The sequence below is a fragment of the Eumetopias jubatus genome, unplaced genomic scaffold (assembly GCF_037043125.1).
Source record: "Eumetopias jubatus isolate StellerSeaLion01/CBP00866 unplaced genomic scaffold, mEumJub1_p1.0 scaffold_5, whole genome shotgun sequence".
Lineage (NCBI taxonomy): Eukaryota > Metazoa > Chordata > Mammalia > Carnivora > Otariidae > Eumetopias > Eumetopias jubatus.
In genome coordinates this window covers 26843599-26863110 of record NW_028274811.1, presented here as the reverse complement: position 1 = coordinate 26863110, position 19512 = coordinate 26843599, and the positions used below count along the sequence as shown (strand labels likewise).

The following is a 19512-nucleotide window of genomic DNA, read 5'->3' as shown; positions in this document are numbered from 1 at the left end:
CTTCTAGGCCCAGAGGGTGTCGCTAATGAATGCTAACAAACATTTAAGGAAGACAGAACACCTATTTACCCAAACACATCCAAAGCATAGAAAGAAAGCCAAATAATTTCCAACTGATTTTATGATGCTGGAGTAACTCTTTCATACCAAAACCCAACAGGATCAATTCAAGAGAGGGAAAATTATTAGCCTCGTTTACTGACAATATGGGTACCAAAATCCTAAGCAAAATATCAGCAAACTGAATCCAGCAGCTTAGAAAAAGAATAATGCATTATGATCAAGTGGGGTTAATCCTAGAAATGCAAAACTGATTGAACATTAGGAAAAAATGATTGGTGTGATTTACTACAATATCAGATTAAAGGAGGAAAAACGAGAGCATTTCAACAGTTGTAGTAAAAGCACTGATAAAAATTCTAAATTCATTCACATTCATGGTTTCCTCTTGCGAAGCAGAAACTTTTTTTTAAATACATTTATTTTTTTAATATTTTATTTATTTAATTGACAGAGAGCGAGACAGCGAGAGAGGGAACACGAGCAGGGGGAGTGAGAGAGGGAGAAGCAGGCCTCCCTCGGAGCAGGGAGCCTGACGCGGGGCTCGATCCCAGGATCCTGGGATCATGACCTGAGCCAAAGGCAGTCGTTTAACTGACTGAGCCACCCAGGCGCCCCAGAAGCAGAAACTTTCTTAATTGACAAGAAAATCTACAGAAAACATTCTTCATGGTAAAACTTTGAAAGTGTTCCCCTTCAGCTCTTTCTCTTCTGGTCCGAGGCACTTCAGGAGCCGTGGGCTTCAGTGTGACATGCCAAGTTCAAGAACCACACCATGCATAACCAATCATGAAAATGGCCCAGAAATGGCATCAAGAAACCTTGGTCACAAAGACATGAATCTCTTAAGGGGGTAGACCCCAAGTTCCTGAGCTGTGCCAAGAAGCACAAGAAGGGCCTAAAGATGATGCAGGCCAACAACGCCAAGGCCATGAGTGTACATGCCAAGGCTGTCAAGGGCCTCATCAAGCTCAAGGAGGTCAAGCCCAAGATCCCAAAGGTTTGCAGCCACAAGTTCAATCGACTTGCCTACATCGCTCACCCAAAGCTCGGGAAATGTGCTCATGCCCACATTGCCAAGGGTCTCGGGCTCTGCCTCAAACCAAGGCTCAGGGTGAAGCTTTGACTCCAGCTCCAGCCCCTCCTTGGTGTGGCTCAGGTTCCCAAAGCTTCCCAGGCCCCCACAAAGCCTCCAGCGTAGAAGCTTCTGTCTGCCAATGTGAGGACAGAAGGACTGGCGTGACCCCTTAGCTTCTGTCTGCATGGGGCTGGAGTCCTCCTGTGCTATTTATACAAATAAACCTGCCGCAAGAAAAAAAAAAGTGTTCCCTTTCAGATAGGGAACAAGACAAAGATCCCACTATTGCCACTTCCGTTCAGCCCTGTACACGGTGCTCCTAGCCAGATTAATAGGACAAGAAATTAAATAGACAGTATAAGAATCTGAAAGAAAGAAACAAGATTATATGATTATATAGGGAAAAATTTAAATGAATATATAAGATACATTATTAAAATTTATGAGGGTTTAGCAAGGTTACTAGATTTAAAAAAAATAGTACAACAATATAAATTATATTTCTACATATCAGCACAGTTTTTTTAAAAATGTTTTTGAAAGATACCATTTACAGTAGCTTTATTTATTTTATTTATTTATTTATTTAGAGGGAAGAGCGCACACGTGGGGGAAGAGTGAAGGGGTACCGAGGGAGAGAGAGAGAGAATCATAAGCAGGCTCCACACCCAGCATAGAGCTGCCACAGAACTTGATCTCATGACCCCAAGATCATGACCTGAGCTGAAACAAGACTCAATGCTTAACCAACTGAGCTGCCCAGGCATCCCTACAATAGCATCTTTTAAAGTGCCCAGGAATAAAGGCAGTAAAATATACAAGATCTCTCTGAAGAGGACTCTAAATGTGAGACAGTAAAGACAGTAAGGGCGGAGAGAGAGAGAGACCATGTTGATGAACTGAAACATTGAATAATATAATGATGTTAAATTTTCCCCAAATGATTTACAGAATAATTATAATCTCAATCATAAGTTGAAGAGGTGACTGTAACAAGCTAATTCTAAAATTTATAAAGAAGTCTGAAAGGCCACAAATAGCTAAGAAACTCTTGAATCAAAAAAGGCCTGGAGGGACTTGCTCTATCAAATAACAAGACTTAATATAAAATATGGTAATCAAGACTGTGAAATTGAGCAACATAAGCCAAAGATCAATGGAAATGGAATGAATAAAGGAATCAGAAACAGACATATGGAAATTTTATATATAGCAGGGGTAGCATGGCAGATTGGAGGAGAAAGGATGAACTTTTTTCAATAAATGGTATGAGGGCAACTGGATGTCCTTAAGGAGAATAAATGGACCCTATCTCGCCCTATACAAAAAAAAATCATTTCCAAGTACATTTTACAAAGTTGCTTGACTAACAACATTAAAATGAAAAAACTATGCTGTTTACACGAGAGCATTAAGAAGACAAATGACTAAGTTCAAAATACACAAACTTCCACAAATCAATAAGGAAAAGACTTAGAGATCCAATAGAAAAATGGGGGGAAAAAACACTTCGAAAAAGAGCAAACCCATTGCAAATTGACCGTGATACATCACATCAGTAAGAGAAGGGATAAGAACCATATGATCAGTTCAAGAGACAGAAAAGCATTTGACAAAGTACAACATCCATTCATGATAAAAACCCTCAACAAAGTAGGTTTAGAGGGAACATACCTCAACATAATAAAGGCCATATATAGCAAACCCACAGCCAACATCATCCTCAATGGGGAAAAACTGAGAACGTTTCCCATAAGATCAGGAACAAGACAAGGATGTCCACTCTCACCACTTTTATTCAACAAAGTACTGGAAGTCCTAGCCTCAGCAATCAGACAAAAAAAGAAAAGACATCCAAATAGGTAAAGAAGAAGTAAAGCTTTCACTATTTACTAATGACATGACACTATATAAGGAAAACCCGTTAAGACTCCACCCAAAAACTGCTAGAACTGATAAATGAATGCAGCTTAGTCAGTTAAGCATGCGACTCTTGATTTCGGCTCTGGTCATGATCTCGGGGTCGTGAGATCGAGCCCCTAGTCGGGCTCCACGCTCAACTTGAGATTCTCTCTCCTCTCCCTCTGCCCCTCCCCCACCCCATGCACATGCACGCTCATGCTTTCTAAAAGAATCTTTAAAAAAAAATAAAATATTTATTAAAAGACTTCTGTTCCCAGCAATATAGGGAACCATACTACCAAAAAGAAACAATCTATTCCCACCTATAATGCTGGAGAAAATACAACAAATACTCATAAATGCAGAGCTAAAGGTATCAAAATCTACCAAAAAGAGAAAGATAAATCAGAAGATAAATTACAAGCCAACTGGAGCTGGAGTTTTGATATGTAAGTAGAAGCAGAAAAAAAAAACCTGCAGCCAAGCAAGGTGAGGAACTGTGAACTGAGACTCCGGAATAAATAGGAGATATTCCGAGGGATGCCTTCTTAAGGAAAGAAGGTTCTAGAGAAAAGTTTACCCACTGGTTCAGAGAAACCAGGTAAAACATCTGACTCTGTGTCTGGATGGGAGAATAAATCTCCTGTGAAGATTCATAATCGTGGCCCTACTGAACATGTGGATTTGGAGTTCAAATTTCTCCTACCCTTGCGGCTCAGGAATCTCCAAAGTGAGAAAGATGCCTAACGATGGGTGCTGGGCCAGAGTCCCCAGGGGGGCACTAGCAGAAGCAAATATAAAACCACTCTCGAGGGACATGCCTTCCATCCGGGCCATGCAAGATTCTCAGAGATAAACCTGTGTTTAATATGAGCTCAAAATAAAGTACGCACGAGGAAAAACCCACCATGAACAAGGTTCAACAGACCGAAGAAACAGCAGGATAAAACCCCCAAGAACTTCAGATACTAAAATAGTTTGAGAGAAAACATGTATAAAATGATTAAAATCAAAAGAAGAAATTGAAAATCGCAAAAGGAAAAAAAAAGGCTGCAAAAAAAAAAAGAACAGGCCAAGATGAAAAAGAGCCAAAGGGAACTTCTATAAATGAGAAACAGAGAAACGCCAGGTTCAATAAATACATTCCACGGCACGTTAGCCCCGAGAGCAAAGGCAACCCAACACAAAGAGATAAAGAGGTGGAAAGTATGAGACAGGGATTAAAAATAGAGTAGACTAGATGAAAATAGCAACATACATCTAAGAGGCAGTGTAAGACCTGGGAGCTTGGACAAAGGCCGTATGCAGCAATCCTGGCAGAGGAGGGATAAAATCCATGAGCGGACAGCCTCAGGAAATGAGGGCTGAGCAGGAAAAGTAAAGGTAAATCCACACTCGGTGCTCATCAAGCCAACAGTACGCTTAACCCCCTTTACCTATTGCGCCCATCCCCCCAACCGGTGCATCACTGTACTGTACACCTGAAACTAACACTGTGGGTTAACTATACTGGAATTAAATAAATAAATTTTTTTTTTAATTTTCAAAGAGTAAATCCATACTTTAGGAAGATAGCAGATCACAAAGGAGATCTTCAAAGCAATGCAAGAAAGAACATAGTCCACCCATGAAAGCATAGCAATCACAAGGACAGACAGAAGAGCAGTAGGAAAGTACAGAAAATAATGGAATGAAGTCCAGCAAAGGAAGGTTAGCCTAGAATTATCACCAGAAAAACTACTCAAATGTGTCCTTCCAGAAGCCTGAAATTATGCTGAGAAGGAGAGGAATCTGAGAAACTAATACAGATAAACATCTAAGTAAGTCAGACAGTAAGAATTATCAATGTGAGAAATTTTTAAAAAGTAATCTAAAACATCATAATTTCTCTATTTGCCCAGACTTTGAGCAAGTTTAGATTTTAATTCAGTGCCCAAATTCTGTAGCAACTCACTTTTCCCCAAGGGCCCTTCTGGATTCAATTTTTCATTAAGAGTTTTCTTTGTTTTTAAAAATAAAAAAATAAACGTTATCAACGTGAGCGACAGAAAAGCAAAGTGAAAATAAAATGCTGGATAACAATTACACATAAGATGGGAGGGGAGTCATCAAAGTTAAATGTCCTAAAGTCCTTGTATTGTTAAGAAGAAGGAAAGAAATTTTTCTTTTTTTTTCTTTTTTGCTTTGAAACTGAATTTAAGATTTCCAAACCAATAAATGGAATTAATAGCACATCAAAAACATAAATCTTGCAGGCACCAGTGTGGCTTAGTCGGTTAAGCATCCAAACCTTAGTTTTGGCTCAGGTTGTGATCTCAGGATCATGGGGTCAAGCCCCACATCAGGCTCCAAGCTAGGTGTAGAGCCTGCTTGGGATTCTCTCTCTGCCCCTCTACTCCCCTCCCCCTTCCCACCTCTCTAAATAAATACATAAATAAATAAATCTTTACATCAATCCAAAAGAAAGCAAAAAAGGAGGAGATGTAAGTAGCAAAGAAAGAGCATGGTAAATAGAAATGACAAAGTAAGATGCTAAAAGTAAATCCCCATGGCAGTAATCACAATGGAAGAACCTTGCCAGTTAAACATGATCGCTTGATTACATTTTAGAAATATAATTTTGTATTATGTTGTTTGTAAGAGAAACTTGGAAGATACAAGCATACACAAAGATTAAAATAATGGATCAGAAAACCCAATGTCCATTGGCTGAGGAAGGGGTAAACACTATATGGTATATCCACACAACACAATGTTATCCGATCCGTAAAAGGAACCAAGTACGGATTTGTGCTACAACCCGGATGAACCTTGAGAACATGATGCTAAGTGAAAGAAGCCAGACCCAAAAGGCCACCTACTGTATGTCTCCATTTATAGGAAATGCCCAGAAAAAAACAATCCATGAAGACAGAAAGTAGATGCATGGTTGCCAGGGGCTAAAGGAGAGGGAAATGGGGAGTGCCAGCCAATGGGTAGTGTTTCTTTTGGAGAAGGTGAAAGTGTTCTGGAAATACATAGTGGTGATCACTGCACAAATGTGTGAATGTACTACAAGCCACTTGACTGTACACTCTAAAAGGATGGACTTTATGGTCTGTGAATTCCAACTCAATAAAAAAGACATACATTAAAAATAGGTGAAATGATGGGATGGAATACAGGTCAAATAAAAAAAAAAAAAAAAAAACTCTTCTGGTTCTGTTCATTCCTGACAAAAGACTTTAAGGCAAACAGCAAGGATAAGGAGAATTACTGCATGATGAAAGTGACCATTCACCAGGCAAATAAAACAAAATTTAAAAACATAGCTTCAAAACACATAAAGCAAACTTGATACTGTTATAAGGAGGCACTGACAAATTTACCAACATTTCAGGAGATTTTAACATAGCTCTCTCAGTAACTGTCTTCAGCAAATACAAATTGATAAAGATAGAGAAGATACAAACCACACCATAAATAAGCTTGATTCATATATACAGAACCCAGCAATAGGATATAGAGAGAGAACCCATCAATTTGAGAAGAATACAGTCTTTTCAAGCTTACAGCAAACTGTACAAAAAACTAACCACGTGCTACATACAATGCCACAGAAAAATTTTCAATACCACAGAATCAAAATCACAAAACAAGTTCTCTGACCACAATGTAATAAAACAGAAATCAGTAACAAAAAATGTAACCTAAGAACCTCTGGGGCGCCTGGGTGGCTCAGATGGTTAAGCGTCTGCCTTTGGCTCAGGTCATGATCCCAGGGTCCTGGGATCGAGCCCCACATCAGGCTCCTGGCTCAGTGAGGAGCCTGCTTCTCCCTCTCCCCCTGTTCATGCTCTCTCTCTCTCTCTCTCTCTCTCTGTTTCTCTGTGTCTCAAATGAATAAATAAAATCTTAAACAAATTTATAAAAAAAAAAAAAAGAACCTCTACGCATTTGGAGACTGCTTACATGTAAATTTGCAAATAATTCATGTGTCAGTGAAGAAGTCATAATGGAAATTAGAAAATATTTCAAATTGAGTTATTAGTACATAAACTACTCAGATATAGTGAAGACATATGTATATCAGAATTTGTATGATGCAAAGATAGCAAAATATAGAGGGAAATATGTGTATTCAAAAAAAAGTCTGTATTAGAAAAGAACAAAAGGCTAGGGGCACCTGGTGGCTCACTCAGTTAAGGGTCCAACTCTTGATGTCAGCTCAGGTCATGATCTCAGGGTTGTGGGATCAAGCTCCTTGTCAGGCTCCGCATTCAAAACGGAGTCTGCTTGAGATTCTCTGTCCTTCTCCCTCTGCCTCTACCCCGACTCTCTCTCAAGAAAAAAAAAGAGAGAGAAAGAGAGAGAGAAAACAAAAGGATCAATATCATAGATCTGAGCATTCAACTCAAAAAAAAATCACAAGAACAGTAAATGAAGAAAATAGGCAAAAAAGAGAGAAGGGCGGAGATTTTTTTAAAAAGAAAACAAATGATAAAACGATTAAAAAATAAATTTTTATTAAAAAAATGATTAATAATACCAAAAGCTAGTTTCTTGCAAAAACCAGTAAAATAGCACCCTCACAGCAACACTGCTCAGGAAAGAGTATAAACAATATAAGGAATGAAAAAGAGAGTGAGTTACCACAGATCTAGCAGAGATTTTTTTTCCTAAACATAATGGATTACTATGAACAACTTTAAGAAATCCATATGAAGACTGAAATGCAGTGGACCATTCCCTAGAAAAATGGTTTGCCAGAACAAACTCAAAAAGAAATGGAAACCCCGTATAAACCTATAAAAGAAAGCAAATCAATAGTTAATCTGCTCACAGAAACAAAACCAAAACCAAGAGGCCCAGACAGTTTAAAAAGGCAATTCTATCTTATACAAAATATTTCAGAAAACAGAAGGGAAAGCTCCTCCATTCACTTCATGATGCTAGTGAACTCTTAAAACAAATGCCAGATGAGAACAGTAAAAGAAAGGAAAATTATGGGTCAATTCACTCATGAACAACACACAGAAAAATTCTAAATAAAACACTAGGAAATCAGACTTCAGAAGATGATACCTGGTAACCAAGAGCATATCCCAGCAACACAAGTGCAGATAAATTCTTATTCCTGTAATTCACTACATTAACACATTAAAAAAGAAAATCTCTGATCACCTCAGTAGATACAGAAAAAGCACTTGATGAAATTCAACACCTATTCATAACTTTAAAAAAACAAAAACTCCTAGCCATTTAGGAACAGAAGGAGGCTCCCTTGGGCAAAATCAGGCTTGAGAATGATCTCCAGTAATGCCCTTTGAGTGCTCTCTCTAGCACTTGAAATGGAGTGGGCAGAGGAACCTCCCGGTGCCTGCCAGGCAGCATTTAATCATTGCAGGGGACCAGGGAGAGCTGGCTATCTGCTCTACCTCCCCTTTTCTGAATAGAAATTCTAACTGGGCTTCATCCTGCGCTTGCTTCACTGCCAGTCACTTGCTGGTGGGTCAGAGAGGCTGGGACCTGTCTTTTGAGTTCATAGAGTGGCAGATGACATCAGGATCTGCCGCACATCACCTGGAGATCTGCTGGAATTCAACCTGCAGGTAGGGACCAGGTGTGACCTGATATGTGTCCCCTGAAGAGAGGGTACTAGGTTATATGCCTCTGAAAAAGGCTGAAAATAGCTACCTGGCGATTTTAGGGGCTGACCGTGGCAAAAACTGCCTGGCTGGTCACAAAACTCAGTTCTTCTTCCTTCCAGGCACATGGGTACACAGAATCCTGCCTCTCCAGTCATGTGTGGCCGGATGTTAGCGTTGCCGCCACTGGAAAGCAAGCCTAAGTGATGTATGACCACCCATGTTCCTTCCACTTCTGGTGCCCTTGTTCCACCCATGTTGGAAAGAACGTGGGTCCCTCATGTGATCGTTTAGAGAAGTGACCACCCATCAGAATTGATGTGAAATTTAAAGGAGCAAGAAATCACCTTACTTTTTGCTACAGATGCTGAGTTTTTGAAACCTGTTAGAGCAGCTAATACTATCTTAGCTAATAGAGGTAAATAAAACCTACATCATACTCAAAGTGGAATGTTAAACTCCTTCCCTTTGGAGTCGGCAAAAATCAAGGATGTTCAAGGTCTCCGCTACATTTCTGGAGACTCTAGCAAGTACAAGTCTGTATATCTTATCCTAGTATAAGTCTGACTGATTGATAGATAACTATGGGTGGGAAGGCGGATGAAAGAGCCACTAAGAGGCATAAGATTGAAAAGGAAAAACAAAAATATTTATTTACAAGATGTCAATATGCAGAAAATTCGCAAATTTCTAAAGACAGAGTTTGGCAACCTTACCAACCGATATAGAAAAATCACTTGTGATCTTCTATAATAGCAACAAACACAGGGAAAATACAATTTTTCAAGAATGCATCGTTTATAATAGCACAAAAGATACAAGGTACCAAGAATAAATCAAACCAAATGTACATTAAGTGTTTTATAGAAAAAAATTTTGTTTATAAAAGACATTTAAAAGACTTATATAAGTGATGACATAAACTATGTTCATGACTAGGAAGGCCCAATATTCTAAAAATAAAATTTTCCCCAAAATTAATCTTTAAGTTTCATGTAATTCTTTTTTTTTTTTTCAGATTGATTGATTGATTTGAGAGAGAGGGAGTGCAAGTAGGGGGAGGAGCAGAGGGAGATGGATGAGCAGACTCTGTGCTGAGCGCAGTCAGACGTGGGGCTCGATCCCAGGATGAGAGATCATGACCTGAGCCAAAATCAAGAGTTGGACGCTTAACCACCTGAGCCACCCAGGCGCCCCTAAATTTCATGTCACTCTAATCAAATCTAATCCAAATCCAGAGAAGCCAACCATAGCCAAGACAATCTGGAAGCAAGGAATGGCAGGACTGATCTTAAAATAAGATATCTTATAAAGCTATAGTAATTACAACACTCATATGCTTTGGGGATGAATAAATACACCAGTGGAACAGAGTAGAAAGCCCAGAAACAAACCCACATGTACATGGGAGCCAGATACTTGCCAAAAGAGGCAGCATTACTAACAGGGAGAAATTATATGCGATTCAATCACTGGTCCTAAGACAATTAACTATCCTATAAAAATAAGATAAAGTTAGAGCAAAACTATAAAACCTTTAGAAGATAACAGAAAATATCTTCAAAACTCTCAGGAAAAAGATTGCTTAAACAAGTATAAAATGCAAACCATAAAGGAAAGATAAATAAATCTGACTACATTTTATACGCAGGGGATATATATTTGTACTCACTTGCATGTGCACAAAGCAATTCAGGAAGCATGTATAAGGAATGAATAACAGTGCTGAAGGTCTCGACAGATGGAGACAAGAGTAGAGGCAATGATTTCGTTTATACTTACGGTATTGTTAACCATGACTATAACCACAACTCTGACTATACTACTGATCTAAAAAATAGATTTTTTAAATGTCTATACTCCAAAAGTTATCTTAAGCAAAGTGAATAGACAAGCCCTAATCGGAGGCAAGATGTTTATAGTCATATAATAAAGTATTAGTATCCAGGGGCACCTGGGTGGCTCAGTTGGTTACGCATCCTACTTTTTTTTTTAAGATTTTATTTATTTATTCAACAGAGAGAGAGAGAGCGAGAGCAGGAACACAAGCAGGGGGAGTGGGAGAGGGGGAAGCAGGCTTCCTGCCGAGCAGGGAGCCTGATGTGGGACTCGATCCCAGGACCCTGGGATCATGACCTGAGCCGAAGGCAGACACTTAACGACTGAGCCACCCAGGCGCCCTAAGCATCCTACTTTTAAGTTCAGCTCAGGTCATGATCTCAAGGTTATCAGATCAAGCACCCCCCTCATCGGGCGATGCGCTCAATGCAGAGTCTGCTTGAGATTCTCTCTCTCTTGTTTGCCCTCTGCCCCTCCCCTCGCTTGCACACTCTCACTCACTCGCTCGCTCGCTCTCGCTCTCAAATAAATAAATAAATCTTTTAAAAAAATAAAGTATATAAAGAAATTGTTGGCGTTCCAGTGGCACAATCGGTTAGCACATGGTACTTATAAAGAAACTGTTAGTAATAAAAAGACAATCCGGTTAAAAAAAAAAGGGGGGGCAAAGGTATGAACATGCAAATTATAGAAGTGAAACCTGGAGGCTGATACGAAAAGGAAAGGTTACTCCATTCTTTTAATAATCAGGAAATGCTACTTAAGTTTACACTGCAATACGGTTTCACCCTCATCAAAGTGGCAGTAATTAACCAGTCCAATAACACCCAGTGCTGACAAGCTCCAGGGGAAATGGGACTTCTTAGACACTTTGAGAGGAAGTGCAAATTGGCACTGCTACTTTGGAGAGCAATTTGGCAAAATCTAATTAAGTTAAAGATGTGTATATCCTGTAATCCAGCAGTTACACGTCCAAGTCTATATCCTAGAAAGACTCTAATACATAATCACAAAGAAACATTTAAAGAATGTTCTCAGGACTGCTGGTAATAAAGAAAAACTGACAACTCATATGACCATCAGGAAAAAAACATACAAATAAATTGTAGTATAATCACAGAACAGAATGGAACATGAATGAATCCAAGCTATGAGTACTAATACGGATAAATCTTAAAAGCATAAGGTTGACTTTAAAAAGTAAATCGTCAGGCGCCTGGGTGGCTCAGTCATTAAGCGTCTGCCTTCAGCTGAGGGCATGATCCCAGGGCCCTGGGATCGAGCCCCGCATCAGGCTCCCTGCTCAGCGGGAAGCCTGCTTCTCCCTCTCCCACTCCCCCTGCTTGTGTTCCCTCTCTCGCTGTCTCTCTCTCTCTCTCTCTGTCAATTAAATAAATAAAATCTTTTAAAAATTAAAAAAAAAAACATAATAAAGACAACCCAAAAATCCCTATCAGTGGTTACCTCAGGAGTGGGAGAAGAGAATGGGTGAGGGAAGGGCCTGTAGAAGACCTTACCTGTATATGTACTATTCAACTATTTTTTTCAATCTAAAGAAAATAAGACCCAGGCATGATAGAGCAGGGGATAATAGAGTATACCAGTGTTTGCTGTATACTTTTCTATATAATGAACACATTTTTAAAGTTACACCCAGACTATAAATAATTTGAGAATCTTGAGAGAATTCCATCCTTTATACTTAATTCTATTTCCCAATTTTAAAAAATTAATTCACTGCTATACTTTTTGTCATTTCAAGTGCAAATAAATAAGTATATACGGAAACTTGTAATAACCTACTCTTTAACACGAATATGGCTCTGGATGGTGAGTATAATTTTCTACTCTTCTGTTTTCAATAAACAAGAATTCATTTCAAAATTCCATAAAGACAAGGAAAGAGAAAAAGCAATGAGGCTTCAGGTTCAAGATGATAAACTAAATCAAGGCTACCCTCTTCTCCTCCTGCAACAAATCCACAAAAATATTGGCAAAATCTTTAATTACACACACACACACACACACACACACGTGTTCAAAACAAGAAAGGAAACTCTAGTTGACCACAAAATATGAGGAATGCATCAAAGAAAGAGAGGGGAAAATAAGAGCTACAAACTACAGAGGGATGCCATTAGCCAGGATAAAAAACAATTCAGGTGCAAAAAAGGAAAATGACAGCAGACAGATGTTTCATGCTCCCAGCAGAAAGCCAGAGCCCAAGACGGCCTGGGTCACTGGTGATGACTAGGGACACTGTACCAAGAACACAGACCCAACCCTGCAGGTGCCCACACCACCCTCAGTGGGCGAAGCCTCCACATGAAGGTGTCTCCCTCCAGTGAGGAGCAGTGACTACAGATGCTCAGATCAGAAAGAGAGGGTGGTCCCTGAACAAGGAACAGGGCTCACTACATGCATGAGATCAGCCCTCAACATCTCCTTCTCTGGACAAGCAGGAGTGCTGGTCCCACTCACTCCAACACAAGCACTGTGCAGATAGCAGACAGACACTAAGGAACGCACAACTGAAGATAAAACATGGTAATAAGTGCACCTGGGTGGCTCAGTCAGCTAAGTGTCTGCCTTCCATTCAGGTCATGATCTCAGGGTCCTGGGATCAAGTCCCGAGTCAGGGTCCCTCCTCAGTGAGGGGTCTGCTTCTCCCTCTCCCTCTGCCTCCTCCCTCCTGCTCATGCTCTGTCTCTCTCTCTCTCAAATAAATAAAATCTTAAAAAAAGAAATAATATGGTAATGGACCGCCAAACGTCAAGACCATGAAACATAGACCAACTTAGCAAACAGGAGAGCTAATTCAAAGGAAATAGAGTTTGTAGAGCAAACAGGCACAAGATTTTTTTTACCATGAGAGTATTTGATATACTTAGAAAAATATGAGAATAGCATACCCATTAAAGAAGAAGAAAAGGTTACGAAAAAGCAACAGTCTTAGTAAAAATTGACATGTTTATATTTAAAAAGACTTCATAAAAGAGCTAAGTCAGCGAGCAGACACACCCAAAGAATGAATCAGGGGCCAGAACCTCTTCCAGAATAGGGCACCAAGGCATAGAAAGAAACAACACAGGGAAACTTGTGAGGGAAAGGAGAATAAAAAGAAGGAACATTAACAATCTGCCACAACGTGAAGATAAATATGTGTCTGCAGAAGGAGAGGACCTAAAATAAATAAAATCTAAATGCTAAAATAAATAACTCACACATACACCAGCCCAACCAAATATGAAAATACATTATAAAGATTTTATGATCGTGGCAGTGTGGTACTGTGCATGACTAAACAGAAGAGAAAATCCAGAAATGTGAAAATTTAGCTTACTTCAAGGCAGTGCCCTCAAATCAATGGGGAGAAGATAGGCTTTCAGAGAAAATGGTGTTGGTATACTAGAAAGTCAGAGAGAAGATAAAACTGGATCAGTTCCTTACACCAAAGCCCAGAATAAATTCCAAGCCAGTTCCAGTCAAAAGTCTAAAAGTAGGAGAGAGTCCAAGATGGCGGAGGAAACCTTAGTTTCGTCTGGTCCCAGGAATTCAGCTGGAGAGCTATCAAATCATTCTGAACACCTACGAACTCAACCAGAGATCTAAGAAAAGAATAGCTGCAACTCTACAAATAGAAAAGAAACCACTTCCTGCAAGGCAAGAGGTGCGGAGAAGTGAATTGGAGGCAACACATGGGAAGATAGAACTCGGGGGAGGGGGCCTCCGCAGCCGCTACCAGCAAGTGATAGAGCCGCGGAGCGCAAAATCGGAACTTTTAGACATCGGCTCTGCTGAGGGACATGCCAGCGTGAAAGATACTCAGGTGGCAAAGTGGGGCAGAATCCTAGGTGGAACAGTGTGGTCTCAGGAAGACCGGGGGTGCCTGAGTGCGCCAGAGCTCCCAGGTATTGGAGCGGGGAAGCCGGGACTCAATCGGCTTTACCCAAAAAGTAAAGAAGACCCTTCATCTTCGAGCAGGGACCCAACAAGCAGCGGAGCCGGGGAGACTCCTCTTCCTCCCTGGAGAGGAGCGGTGCGGGAGCGCACCGCAGGGATCTGCTGGGTTTGGATACTCCACACGGGGTCGGGTGCCAGAGATAGAAACGCTCGGTCACAGGCCGGGTGAGCACGCAGTGCACCCGGAGACCGGGGACATGGGAGTGACTGACTGCTTTTCTCTGGGGGCGCACTGAGGAGCAGGGCCCGAGTTCTCAGCTCCTCCAGGTGGAGATTGGGAGGCCACCATTTTCACTCTCGTCCTCCAAAGCTGTACCGAGAGCTTGCAGGGAACAAAAGCTGCCGAGAGCAAACCCGAGCAGCTTGCTTACCCCGGAGGGGCAAGGGCGGGGCAATTCCGCCTCCGGCAAAGACATTTGGGAACCACCGCAACAGGCCCCTCCCCCAGAAGATCAGCACGAACAGCCAGCCAAGACCAAGTTTACCGATCAAGGAGAACGGGAGAACTCCAGCGCTAGGGGAATACTGCACATAGAATTCATGGCTTTTTTTCCATGATTCTTTAGTCTTTCAATTTTAACTTGTTTTCTCTTTCCCTTTTCAACCAATTTCCTATTTTATCAACTCTTGTTTTTAAATCTTTCTTAGTTTTCATTTTTACAGTTACACATTCTATCTTTTCAATGTTTTTATTTGTGCGTGTGTGTGTGTGTGTGTGTATATATAAAAGTTTTTCTTTCTTTACAATTTTTGGATGCAGTTTCTGGTAACAGACCAAAATACACCCAGAATCTAGTGTATGGCTCATTCTCTTCACCTGTCTGGTCATACTCTCTTTTTTTCTTCTTTTTATTTTTTTTGTTTTGTTAAAAATCTTTAATTTTCATCTTTACAGTTACATTCTATGCTTTCAAAGTATTTAATTTTATTTTTGTATATATATGAGGTTTTCTTTCTTCACAATTTTGAGATATAGTTTCTTCTAGCAAACAAACCAAAGTACACTCAGGATATAGTATCTTCCTCTGTTCTATTCACCTGTTTATATTCATTTTTTTCTCTGTCTTTTAATTTTCTTTTTTTATTTTATTTTATTATGTTATTTAGTCACATACAGTACATCATTAGTTTTTGATGTAGTGTTCCATGATTCATTGTTTGTCTTTTAATTTTCATTTTTACAGTTACATTCTATCCTTTCATTTATTTAATTTTATTTTTGCACATATATAAGTTTTTCTTTCTTTACAATTTTGGGATCTAGTTTTCCAACAAATGGACTGAAATACACACAGGATCCAATGTATTGCTCTATTCTGTTCACCTGTCTGATTCTTTTTTTTCTAATTTTTTTTTTCAGTTTCGGGTCTCTTCTGATTTGTTTAGTGTATATTCCTCTGGGGTTGCCGTTGCCATTTTAGTATTTTGTTCTCTCTTTCATCTATTCTTCTCTGGACAGAATGACATGACAGAAAACTCACCTCAAAAAAGAGAACAAGAGGGGCGCCTGGGTGGCTCAGTCGTTAAGTGTTTGCCTTCGGCTGAGGTCATGATCCCAGGGTCCTGGGATCAAGCCCCTTGTCAGGCTCCCTGCCCAGCGGGAAGCCTGCTTCTCCCTCTCCCACTCCCCCGGCTTGTGTTCCCTCTCTCGCTGTGTCTCTCTCTGTCAAATAAACAAAATCTTTATAAAAAAAAAAAAAAAAAAGAACAAGAGGCACTACTGATTGCCAGGGACCTAATCAATGTGGACATAAGTAAGATGTCAGAACTAGAGTTCAGAATGACAATTAGAAAGATACTAGCTGGGCTTGAAAAAAGCATAGAAGACAATAGAGTATCCCTTTCTGGAGAAATAAAAACTATAATCTAATCAAGTCAAAATAAAAAAGGTTATTAATGAGATGTAATCAAAAATAGAGGCTCTAACTGCTAGGATAAATGAGGTAGAAGAGAGAATTAGTGATATAGAAGACAAAATGATAAAGAATAAAGAAGCTGAGAAAAAGAGAGATAAACAACTATTGGATCACAAGGGGAGAATTCAAGAGATAAGTGATACCATAAAGCAAAATAATATTATAATAACTGGGATCCCCCAAGAAGAGGAAAGAGGGGAGACAGAAACTATATTGGAGCATATTATAGTAGAGAACTTCCCTAATCTGGGGAAGGAAATGGGCAGTCAAATCCAGAGGCATAGAGAACCCCCCACAAAATCAATAAAAATAGGTCAATACCCCAACAAATGATAGTGAATCTTGCAAATTTCAGAGACAAAAAGAAAATCCTGAAAGCAGCTTGGGACAAGAGGTCTGTAACCTACAAGGGTAGAAACATTAGATTGGCAGCAGACCTATCCACACAGACCTGGCAGGCCAGAAAGGACGGGCATGATATATTCAGGGTCCTAAATGAGAAAAATATGCAGCTAGGAATACTTTATCCAGCTAGGATGTCATTCAAAATAGAAGGAGTGATAAAAAGCTTCCAGGACAAATAGAAACAAAAAGAATTTGTGATCACCAAACCAGCCCTACAAGAAATATTGAAAGGAATCCTCTAAGCAGAGAGAGCCCCAAAGTAGCAGACCAAAAAGGAACAGAGACAATATACAGTAACAGTCACCTTATAGGCAATACAATAGCACTAAATTCATATTTTGCAATAGTTACCCTGAATGTAAATGGGCTAAATGCTGCAATCAAAAGACACAGGGTATCAGACTGGATAAAAAAGCAAGACTCATCAATATGCTGTCTGCAAGAGACTCATTTTAGACCCAAAGACACCTCCAGATTTAAAGTGTGGGGGTGGAAAACCATTTATCATGCTAATGGACATCAAAAGAAAGCTGGGGTGGCAATCCCTATATCAGACAAATTAGATTTTAAAACAAAGACTGTAATAAGAAGGACACTATATCATAATTAAAGGGTCTATCCAACAAGAAGATCTAACAATTGTAAATATTTATGCCTGTAACATGGGCGTAGCCAATTATATAAGCCAATTAATACCAAAATCAAAGAAACACATCGATAATAATAGTAATAATAGTAGGGCACTTTAACACTGCCCTCACTGCAAAGGACACATCATTGAAGCATAAGATCAACAAGGAAACAAGGACTTTGAATGACACGCTGGACCACACGGACTTCACAGATATATTCAGAACATTCCATCCTAAAGCAATGGAATACACATTCTTCTCGCATGCACATGGAACATTCTCCAGAATAGATCACATCCTGGGTCTCAGGATCTGATCTCAACCGGTACCAAAAGATTGGGATCATTCCCTGCATACTTTCAGACCACAATGCTTTGAAACTAGAACTCAATCACAAGAACAAATTTGGAAAGAACTCAAATACATGGAGGCTAAAGAGCATCCTACTAAAGAATGAATGAGTCAACCAGGAAATTAGAGAAGAATTTTAAAAATTCATGGAAACAAATGAAAATGAAAACACAACTGTTCAAAATCTTTGGGATGCAGCAAAGGCAGTCCTAAGAGGAAAGTATATAGCAATACAAGCCTTTCGCAAGAAACAAGAATGGTCTCAAATACACAACCTAACCTTACACCTAAAGGAGCTGGAGAAAGAACAGCAAATAAAACCTAAATCGAGCAGAAGAGAATTAATAAAGATTAGAGCAGAAATCAATGAAATAGAAACCAAAAGAACCATAGAATAGATCGATGAAACTAGGAGCTGGTTCTTTGAAAGAATTAACAAGATTGATAAACGCCTGGCCAGACTTATCAAAAAGAAAAGAGAAAGGACCCAAATAAATAAAATCATGAATGAAAGAGGAGCGATCACAACCAACACCAAAGAATTACAAACAATTTTAAGATCATATTATGAGCAACTATATACCAACAAATCAGGCAATCTGGGAGAAATGGATGCATTCCTAGAGACATATAAACTACCAAAACTGAAACATGGAGAAATAGAAAACCTGAACAGACCCATACCCAGCAAGGAACCTGAAGTCATCATCAAAAATCTCTCAACAAACAAGAGTCCAGGGCCAGATGGCTTCCCAGGGGAATTCTACCAAACATTTAAAGAAGAATTGATACATATTCTTCTGAAGTGGTTTCAAAAAATAGAAATGGAAGGAAAACTTCCAAACTCTTTCAATGAGGCCAGCATTACCTTGATCCCCAAACCAAAGACCCCACCAAAAAGGAGAATTACAGACCAACATCCCTGATGAACATGGATGCAAAAATTCTCACCAAGATACTAGCCAAGAAGATCCAACAGTACTTAAAAGGATTATTCACCATGACCAAGTGGGATTTATTCCTGGGCTGCAAGGGTGATTCAGTATCTGCAAATCAATGTGATACACTACATAAATAAAAGAAAGAACAAGAACCATATGATCCTCTCAATAGAAGCAGAAAAAGCATCTGACAAGTATAACATCCTTTTTTGATTAAAACTCTTTGGTGTAGGGACAGAGGGAACATACCTCAATATCATAAAAGCCATCTATGAAAAGCCCACAGCAAATATCATTCTCAATGGGGGAAAAACTGAGAGCTTTTCCCCTAAGGTCAGGAACACTGCAGGGATGTCCACTATCACCACTGCTGTTCAACATATTACTAGGAGTCTTAACCTCAGCAATCAGACAACAAATAGAAATAAAGGGCATCTGAATCAACAAAGAAGAAGTCAAACTCTCACTCTCTGCAGATGACAGGATGCTTTATGTGGAAAACCCAAAGACTCCACCCCAAAATTGCTGGAACTCATACAGGAACTCAGCAAAGTGGCAGGATACAAATGCACAGAAATCAGTTGTATTTCTATATACTAACAATGAGACAGAAGAAAGAGAAATTAAGGAGTTGATCCCATTTAAAATTGCACCAAAAACCATAAGATACCTAGGAATAAACCTAACCAAAGAGGCAAAGAATCTATACTCAGAGAACTATAGAACACTCATGAAAGAAATTGAGGAAGACACAAAGAAATGGAAAAATGTCCTATGCTCATGGACTGAAAGAACAGA

General features: G+C 39.6%; 1 pseudogene; it reads left to right on the top strand.

The window, feature by feature from the left end:
• The first annotated feature begins 269 nt into the window (after positions 1–269).
• LOC148164308 (large ribosomal subunit protein eL29 pseudogene) lies at positions 270–1461 on the top strand (annotated as a pseudogene).
• The last annotated feature ends 18051 nt before the right edge of the window (positions 1462–19512 follow it).